The sequence below is a fragment of the Coregonus lavaretus genome (assembly GCF_964263955.1).
Source record: "Coregonus lavaretus genome assembly, contig: HAP1_SCAFFOLD_850, whole genome shotgun sequence".
NCBI classification, from domain to species: Eukaryota; Metazoa; Chordata; class Actinopteri; order Salmoniformes; family Salmonidae; genus Coregonus; species Coregonus lavaretus.
Window position 1 is genome coordinate 102,994 of NW_028163490.1, and position 10,200 is coordinate 113,193.

The window sequence follows — 10,200 nt, forward strand, 5'->3', positions numbered from 1 at the left end:
TGTATTCTATTTTGTTACTTTCATGTGAAACTCAGTCATGTTGTTTCATTGAGTTGAGAGAAGGCTGAGAGGGCGGTGTTATGTTCCTTTGTCTCTGCTTTGCTATTTTACTTCCTGTCTTTTTTTGGTCCTTTCTTTTTTTTCTGTTCTTTTTTCTTTCTTTTACCTCAGACTTGGCAGCTTGTGGTTTAATGATTTTTAAAGGTGTAAGAAATCTCTTAGCGCTACCCCAGCCTTCTGCCTACAATGTCGTGTGTCATTCCACTTACAGTTTCCTACCTACACCTTAAAAATGGACAGTTCATTTCCGCCATTTTGGGTCAAAACAACTCAGTTGCCAATTATTTTAATGCTGTTTGTCTTTATTTTCAGTAACCTTAACAACAGACGTCATGTTGTGCTATTATAACTGAGTGGTCAACTTTTTATGATGTTTTTCAGTTGGTCTGTTGGTAGTCAAGTCTGACATGCTTTCTGGTTTGGACTACATCCATATACAAGGACTCGCGCATGGACACACACGCAGGCACACACACACACACACACACACACTGTGGCCTCTGTTTCTGGTTGTGGACTGGACTGGGGACGATTATGGTGGCTGTGTCTTTGTCAGTTAAACTGCCTATCTGACTACTGTAGCTATTTGTCTAGTGTACTCTATCATCTCTGCAGACACACACACACACACACACACACACACACACTGACTGTCCTCTCTATCCACTGTTAGGCCATGAAGGCTCTCCATTGTACACAGAAGCCATTTCTCTGTCACTCTCTGCCTGAGTCTCAACCACTCTGAACCAGTTTGGGTCTTTCTGGGCCCAGAACCAAGGAGACTAATCTACATAGACATACTGTACACAACACACACACACATACACACACGCACATACACAAATACACACAAACACAAATACACACACACACATGCTCACGAACGAACGCAGACACACACCAACCCAAACCCACTCTCTTGTCTGACTTGTACCAAAGCCGTACTGGCATCAACACTTTTGCTTTCTTTGTTTTTTCCATCTCTTGTATTTATATTATTCCCTTCCTTCCTGCCTTCCTTCATTCCTTCCTTCCTTCCTTTCTCTTTGCCTAAGATGGTCAAAAATGTCAAATAATTAAAATAGACTGTTTGTTTTCTGTTTTAAAACAAATAAGCTTTTTTGTTGTTGCATGCTGAATTACAGATCAGATGGTGCTTGGTTTGTGTCTGTGAAACAATGAATTGCACCTTATTAATGTTACTGGGGGATGTGGTTTGTTTTGTATGGGGGTTACAGTAATATTTTGTTTGTTTGTTTTGGTGATGGTATAGAAGTTAGCGATGGATAGGCTAATTTGGCTCAGCCATTGTTGCCTTGATAATGGTATAGAAGTTAGCGATGGCTAGGCTAATTTGGCTTGCCATTGTTGCCTCGATAATGTTATAGAAGTTAGCGATGGCTTGGCTAATTTGGCTATCCACTGTTGCCTTGATAATGGTATAGAAGTTAGCGATGGCTAGGCTAATTTTGCTAGCCATTGCTTGTTGTTTTGATCATGGGTATAAAGTTAGCAATGGCATTCTATACAGAGTTTTATTTTATACCACTAACTCACTAACTCACTCTGGACTCTCTCTCTCTCTCTGTGTGTTTGTGGCCACTGGACCTAGCCTATAGCCTATGGAAAGCCAACCAGACAGTGGCCGGGATTAAGTCCGAAACCACGTTGTCGGCAACGCACGTTTTGATTGAATCCCGACATAAGTGTGTACAGGGAGATGGAGTAAGGCAGGGATTCAATCCAAAACCACGCTCTAGTGCCATGAACATTTTAAAGGTAATTTCCGATTGAGCCGATATCTTCAGCCTTGAATGCAGCCTTTACGGTAACATTGCCTTTAAAAGTTTAAAAGCTGCATTGTCTACTAGCATGATGAGATTGAATCCTGTGTAACCTGCTTTACATCCATGCTGTGCTGTGACGTAATGTCACACAGGAACCACTAGGTGGCGAACTCTCCCTCTGTGAACAGAAGCCCTGGTCTGCCTACTGAGACACACACACACACACACACACACACACACACACACACAGAGAGAGAGACAGGGGAGACTTTCTTTACAGAAGCTCAATTGTTGTCCCATCAACTGCTTGTCTAATCCCCACTGACTGGCTTAGAACGAGGGAGGGATGTTGCTTGTACAAACACACACACAGACACACAGACACACACAGACATGCACACGCTTGCGGGCGTATGTGCACACACACACACACACACACACACACACGTATGTGCGTACGCACATACACACATGCATGCACAGACACACACATACACACTTGATCTGTCCAGTTCCTTCCATCTTGTTCTTGAGAGAGTCAAGGCCAAACCCTACTGGGGGACAAGAGGTAGGGGGTGAAGCCACACACTGTTCTGCCACCTTGGCACCAGACCGCCATGCTGCTGCCACCCGATCCCAACTGGGACCCAGGAGGACTCTAGTGTCTGGTGTTTGTGTGTGTGTGTGTGTGTGTGTGTGTGTGTTCGCGTGCATGCATGCGTGTGTGTGTGTGTGCCAACCAACCCCTCTCCAGTGTCTGTAGGCAATTAACCCACTGGGGTGCATTGCCAGATTTGACTAATCTCCACACACACATCCTGGCTGGGTTGTCAGATTTCAGGCTTTTATCTTTGCTGGTCTGCCATTTCTGTCTTTTTATATAAGGTCACTGATTGGCTGTAACAACTCTGTGGTGGGACAAGGTGCTTCTGATTGTTCGAATGGATTGTTAGTTGAAATTATTGATGTTACGTGCAGGTATTTAAACTGTATTCCCAGTTTACTCCAAAGTGGTGGGAATTTGTCAGATAATCCCCCCCCCCACACACACACAGACACACCCACGCACACCACACACACACACACACACAAAGAGGATGATATGTTGTACAGTAACCACATCTACATCCCATTGCACTGAGTTTATTGACATTTAATTTTTTATATCAGTTTGGGGATTTTTTTATTTTGTACTTGTTTATTATTTTGTGTTTGTTTGTTGTTGTTTTATTAATCACGGAAGAGGGTTGGATGGACCTGTCATCTGAACAGCCTCTCTGTGACACTGGTCATGTGCGTGTGCGTGCGTGCGTGGCGTTCCGTGGCTCTGTGTTTTGCTAAACCAATCGTCATCAGTCCAAGCAGCCTGTGTGTACTGTGTCTGTTAACTGTGTTCAGGGTTGTGTTCATTAGGCACAAAACGTACGAAAACTGACTGAAACAGGTCCAATCAGAAACTCTTATTTTCATTCTCTGTTGCTCAATGTTTTAAAACATTTCCCGTTGAGGATCGTAATGAACACGACCCAGACCACCCTGTGCTCAGCAGCTATACTTAATAGGGAGAAAAGAAGGGAAAGATGGAAGGATGGAGGGATTTTGTAACAAACAAAAAAAAATGACAAGAAAATATCTTACTTTTAAAAAAATGATATTTTTCTTCTACTCCATAGGGTCTTATCAGAAAGAAGAGTGTACATTTATAAGTTAATTTTTGAAAAATAAAAATAAAAAAATGTTTGTTCTTCTGAATATGAATGGCTGTATGTTAACCTTGAACAAAAAGTAATGAATTCTATGACAAATATATATAATAAATTAATTTTAAAATTTGTATCACTTTCTTTGTGTCTGTGTTTGTATGATGTTGCATTATTACAGTACTTTGCATCATCCTAGTCAGACGGTCATATAGTCATGTTTCTCCTAGGTACAGATCCAGGATCAGCTTCCCCTCCCCCAACCCTGACCTTAACCATTAGCGGGAGAAATGCAAAACTGACCCAAGATCAGCATCTAGGTGTCACTTCACCCTACTCCTACATTCATATATGGTCATATATTTCACTAGAGGGCAGTGATGGAACAAAGATCATATGATCATGACGTTGTGTCAGCAGTGGCCTCACTAACCAGTCATGACTAGAAGGGATCCAGCTTTTGTGAAATTAACATCAGATTTGACGTTTCGTAGCAGGTTAGGATAACTTTTGACATTCATTTGACAAAAACTGGATCCCTTCTAGACATGACCACACTAACCCTGGTGCTGGAAAGCTACAGGGGTTGCAGGCTTTTGTTCAAGCCCAGTACTAACAATCCTGATTCAAATAATCAACTTATCATGATCTTCGTGGGGACCATGATTAGTTGAATCAGGTGTGTTAGAGGTGGGCTGGAACAAAATCCAGCCAGAAGCTCCGCTGTCAATCATTTCACAGACTGCTCTTGACATTTCTGTGGGTAAATATTTCTACAAGAAACTGTAAAACCTGACAAACAGATGTTAGGTCAGTCAACTCCAATCAGATGTGCAGTGCTTTGTTCCAGCCCAGCTCTAACTCACATCTGAAGTTGACCCGTTGACTGACCTAGTTAGAGTAGGGCTGGAACAAAGCACTGTATATCTGATTGAAGCTGACCTGTTGACTGACCTAGTTAGAGCAGGGCTGGAACAAAGCACTGCACATCTAATTGAAGCTGACCCACTGACTGACCTAGTTAGAGCAGGGCTGGAACAAAAGCCTGCACCCCCCTGTCTCTTATTGCTTTTAAGGACTGGAGTTGGGTATCCAAATATGTTGAGGTGACATTTTGGACCACAACACTGTTTTAAAGGACGTTCAGTGGTAAGGAGTTGCTATATAACTGTCCCTGGCTTCAGGACTGTGTCCAGTAAGGTTTGGCCAGGCACTGTGGACAAGGGCGGGGACCAGGCTAGATCAAAACCACAAAGGATGAGTCCTAAATGGGCACCCTATTCCCTATATAGTGCACTTGGGCCCTGGTCAAAAGTACTGAACTATATAGGTAATAGGGTGTAATTTGGGACATACCACAAAGACCTAGGAATGTTATGATATCAAGGCGGCCATTTTACATGAAAAACAACTATAGTCCTGTGACTCCTGGAGGAAGTATTTAAGGAGCTATGCAGATATTTTGGAATTCAAAGTTCATGTCCTGTCAAAGGCATTGGACTAAAATTAAACTGAAAAAAACGTATATGAAGAGTAACAGTAACACAGTTTTAATTGTGACCGTTGTAGCCTAAAACAAATGAGTGAGTGAATAATAATAATGATGTGATGTTGTTGTGAACATAGTGTAGGTTGGAGTCTGAATGCTCTCATTGAGATGTACAGGCTGTATTGGGCACCAAACCCATCTCTCTTTCTCACTCTCTCTCCCTCTCCCCCCCCTCTCTCTCTCTCGCTCTCTTTCTCTCTCTATCTGTGTAATCTCAATCTGCCTGCTCTGTTACAACTCATCTCCCCATTTTAGTTAGCCTCTCACTCTGCAGTCTGCACTCATTCTGTACAGAGGATCTCTCTCTCTCTCTCTCTCTCTCTCTCTCTCTCTCTCTCTCTCTCTCTCTCTCTCTCTCTCTCTCTCTCTCTCTCTCTCTCTTCTCTCTGCTTTGTGTCTGCTGCAGGTTCGCCCTCCAGGCTATTTACACAGCATTCAGCACCTGGGTTTACAGAGCTGAGCATAGTGCTTCTCTCTTCTCCTTCCTTTTTCTCTCTGCTTTCTTATCTCAATCTCTCTCTCCTTCTCGCTCTCCTTCCCTCCTCTCTCCTGTTCAGTCTTGCAGTGAGTGCACACTGTGCAAACAGACTCAGTATACTTTTCTCTCTCTCTCTCTCTCTCTCTCTCTCTCTCTCTCTCTCTCTCTCTCTCTCTCTCTCTCTCTTTATCTCTCTTTCTATTATATGCTCAATTCAATTTCCATATCAGGGATTTTTATTTATTTTTATTATTAGGTTTACTATGTAAGTCTATGGGAGTGACTGAGGGATATTTGGGGATGACTGATTAAAAAGTGTTATAGGTGTCATAACTAACAACAGAGCCAGATGGAGAAAAAAACAGAAACAGATATGGCACTGAATGCTGATTAATGAAGTTATGGACGACAGGACCATCTTGTTGATCTGTGTGTGTGTGTTGCTGTTAATATGACTCATATAAAACTGTTGCAAAACAGATGGGTTGGGATGTTAAAGGCCATGAGGACATGTTATGTACATCTGTTATCAATGTAAAATTAACCACAATATTGATATGAAATGTTACATTAAGTGACAGATTGAAGTTGAGAAGAGAAGTTTCAAAAGTGTAGAAATAATGATACTAATACAAGACGTGGATATGTAGATATAACTGTATTGTGTAGAGGAAGCATACCTCTCTTTCGTGCAGAATAAGACTCATTTAAGTTCTATCCTCCATAATAAATATCCATATAAATATTCTGTGTGTGTGCATGCATGTGTGTGTGTGTATGTGTATGGGCACGAATGTGTGTGTGTGTGTGTGTGTGTGTGCGTGTGTGGGTGTCAGTTGTGTGGGGGCTAGAGCTCTATCTGTCAGCTTTAATTCATCTCTCTCTCTCTTTTACATGGCCTAAAAGCGAGGTAGAGAAAAAGAGGGAAGGATAGAAGCGGTGACAGAAATAAATAAAGAGAGATAGTGAGAGAGAGGGACAGAGGGGAGGCACAGAGAGAGAGAGAGCGAGAGAGAGAGAGGGGGGGGGGGCAGAGGGGAGGCACAGAGAGAGAGAGAGAGAGAGAGAGAGAGAGAAAGAGAGAGGGGGGGGACAGAGGGACAGAGGGACAGAGAGAGAGAGAGAGAGAGAGAGAGAGAGAGAAGGAGAAGAGCCAGGATTACCTTGTACATCTGGACAGCTTTGGCTGAAATCAGCTGAATAAACATGAGGTTTTATCCACTGTGCCAAATACTGCATTAGACTACTTAAAGGAAAGCTCGACCCAAAAGCTATGTTGTGGTATTTGTGTCATTAGTCTACTGTTGATATATATAGTCCCAAAATGTTTTGCATGATGTACAACTTTCTAAATACAGAAATACAGGCAGTATGATGATGCTGCGTTTTTGGGTGGAATTTTCCTTCAAGTAGAACTCTGATGCAGGCAGAGCAAACACACACACACACACACACACACACACACACACACACACACACACACACACACATGGTAAACTAGTTTAAAACATCAAACGTGTGTGTGTGTGTGTCTCTATGAAAGCATAAACTCCACATCTCAATGTTTAGACTGGCTTCTGATGCTCCTGTACACTAAAACCTCTTGGACTTTGTCCTCACTGTGTGTGTGTGTGTGTGTGTGTGTGTGTGTGTGTGTGTTCACTGAACTCTCACAGGAAATGAGCGACTAGTATTATTCTTACTGTGTCTTGTTTAGTTGCTTAGCAGAAACCCCCATCTCATCTAAAGCCACCAGAACTGTCTGTTCTCAGATATTATCCATGCAAAACCAGCAGACTCTGAGTCAACCCAAGTCAATGAAATGTGATAAAATGAATAAAGCTGCAGATATTTTAATAGCAATGGGAAAGAATGGAATTGTCTTACTAAGTCAATACCACACACACACACACACACACACACACACACACACCACACACACGTTATGTTCTTCTATCCTCGTGGGGACCTACAATTAATTTTCATTCAAAATCCTATTTTCCCTAACACTAAACCTACCCCTAACCCTAACCCTTACCATAACCCTAACCTTAGCCCTAACCTTAACCTTAACCCATAACCCATAACCCGTAACCCAACCCAAACCCTAAACATATTTCCTAACCTTAATTCTAACCCTAACCCTAATTGTAACCATAACCATAGCTTAAAATAGCCTTTATCCTCATGGGGATGTGGGAAATGTCCCCCACGAGGGAGAATCTTCCTTGTTTTACTATCCTTGTGGGGACTTTTGGGGATTTTAGCTCCCCACAAGGATAGAAGAACCAACCCACACACACACACACACACACACACACACACACACAAGCGTGGACACACACACACACACACATAGATGAGCGTGGACACACTCACACACATAGACGAGCATGGACACACACACACACACATAGACGAGCGTGGACACACACACACACACACACATAGACGAGCGTGGACACAACACACACACACACACATAGACGAGTGTGGGGGACACATACACACATAGACGAGCGTGGACACACACACACACACACATAGACGAGTGTGGGGGACACACACACACACATAGACGAGTGTGTGGGACACATACACACATAGACGAGTGTGGGGACACACACACACATAGACGAGTGTGTGGGACACATACACACATAGACGAGTGTGGGGACACATACACATAGACGAGTGTGGGGACACACCACACACATAGACGAGTGTGGGGGACACATACACATAGACGAGTGTGGGGGACACATACACACATAGACGAGTGTGGACACACATACACACATAGACGAGTGTGGGGGACACATACACACATAGACGAGTGTGGGGGACACACACACACATAGACGAGTGTGGACACACACACACATACATTGGTAACGCATAGTAATACAAGAAGCTTCAGAAGAAAATGTTCCTTGTTTCTTCAGAAGAATATTCTCCCCTCTCTTTTCTCTCCTCCTCCCTCCATCTCTCCCCTGGGTTTTCTCGTTCTCTCGTTTTTCCCTGGAGTGGTAAAGGTTAAACAGGGGGAGGAGAGGAGGAGGAGAGGAGAGGAGAGGGGGCGGTAAGAGGCCCAGTGGAAAAATAATCTATACATTTAACCTGTAAGAATGAGGGAGATAAGGAGAGAGACATAGACAGAGTATTAGACAGGTAGGACAGTATTGTATGTGACACCATATGAGACAGAGACAGAGTATTAGACATGTAGGGACAGTATTGTATGTGACACCATAATAGACAGAGACAGAGTATTAGACATGTAGGACAGTATTGTATGTGGACACCATATGAGACAGAGACAGAGTATTAGACAGGTAGGACAGTATTGTATGTGACACCATATGAGACAGAGACAGAGTATTAGACATGTAGGACAGTATTGTATGTGACACCATAATAGACAGAGACAGAGTATTAGACATGTAGGACAGTATTGTATGTGGACACCATAATAGACAGAGACAGAGTATTAGACATGTAGGACAGTATTGTATGTGGACACCATATGAGACAGAGGACAGAGTATTAGACAGGTAGGACAGTATTGTATGTGACACCATATGAGACAGAGACAGAGTATTAGACAGGTAGGACAGTATTGTATGTGACACCATATGAGACAGAGACAGAGTATTAGACATGTAGGACAGTATTGTATGTGACACCATAATAGACAGAGACAGAGTATTAGACATGTAGGACAGTATTGTATGTGACACCATATGAGACAGAGGACAGAGTATTAGACAGGTAGGACAGTATTGTATGTGACCACCATATGAGACAGAGACAGAGTATTAGACATGTAGGACAGTATTGTATGTGGACACCATAATAGACAGAGACAGAGTATTAGACATGTAGGACAGTATTGTATGTGACACCATATGCGACAGAGACATGGTATTAGACAGGTAGGACAGTATTGTATGTGACACCATATGGGAAGAGTATCTACAAAGAGAAAGAGGCAGAGAAAGTCAGGATGTGGGTTTAACCTTCTGCAGTAGGGCGGTGAGAGAGAGGGTGGAAGAAAGGGTTGTGAAAGAGAGTGGGAGGAAAGAGAGAGAAGAGAGAGAAGAAAGTAGCTCACCACCAGAGACTCAGAACCAGTGTTTGGGCTGCTGTTGCTCGGGGTGGTTGACACACACACACACACACACGCACACACCACACACGCACACACGCACACACGCATACACACACACACACACACACACGCACACACACATGCACACACACACACACGCACACACATACACATACACAAGCACACACCACCACACACACATACACGAATGAGTCATTAATCAGCCTATATAGAGTACTAAACTAGAAGTGGGTCCATAGGAATATCCTTCAGCAGTTCGTCTGAGAGGAGAAGAGGAGTACAGAAAGCAGTGAACTGCTTGTTTACATCAGCAATAACCAAATATCTGCGACTGTAGTTTTCTACACACACACACACTCCCTAATCGCAAACCCACGCCAACCTAGGGACCCCAGCAGTGCAGTATTAGTATCCACCAGATGTACACTAAACTCACTATCCCTCTACAGACTCTCACAACAGGAAGATAAGACTGGCACGGCACCTTCAATCAG

At 43.1% G+C, this 10,200-nt stretch overlaps 1 protein-coding gene across 1 annotated transcript in view; it reads right to left on the reverse strand.

Moving 5' to 3' along the window:
- Positions 1-10,200, reverse strand: part of LOC311118067 (beta-1,4-mannosyl-glycoprotein 4-beta-N-acetylglucosaminyltransferase-like) — a gene marked incomplete at its 3' end in the record, with an annotated part of 78,522 nt that overhangs the window by 448 nt on the left and 67,874 nt on the right. The window lies entirely within an intron of this gene.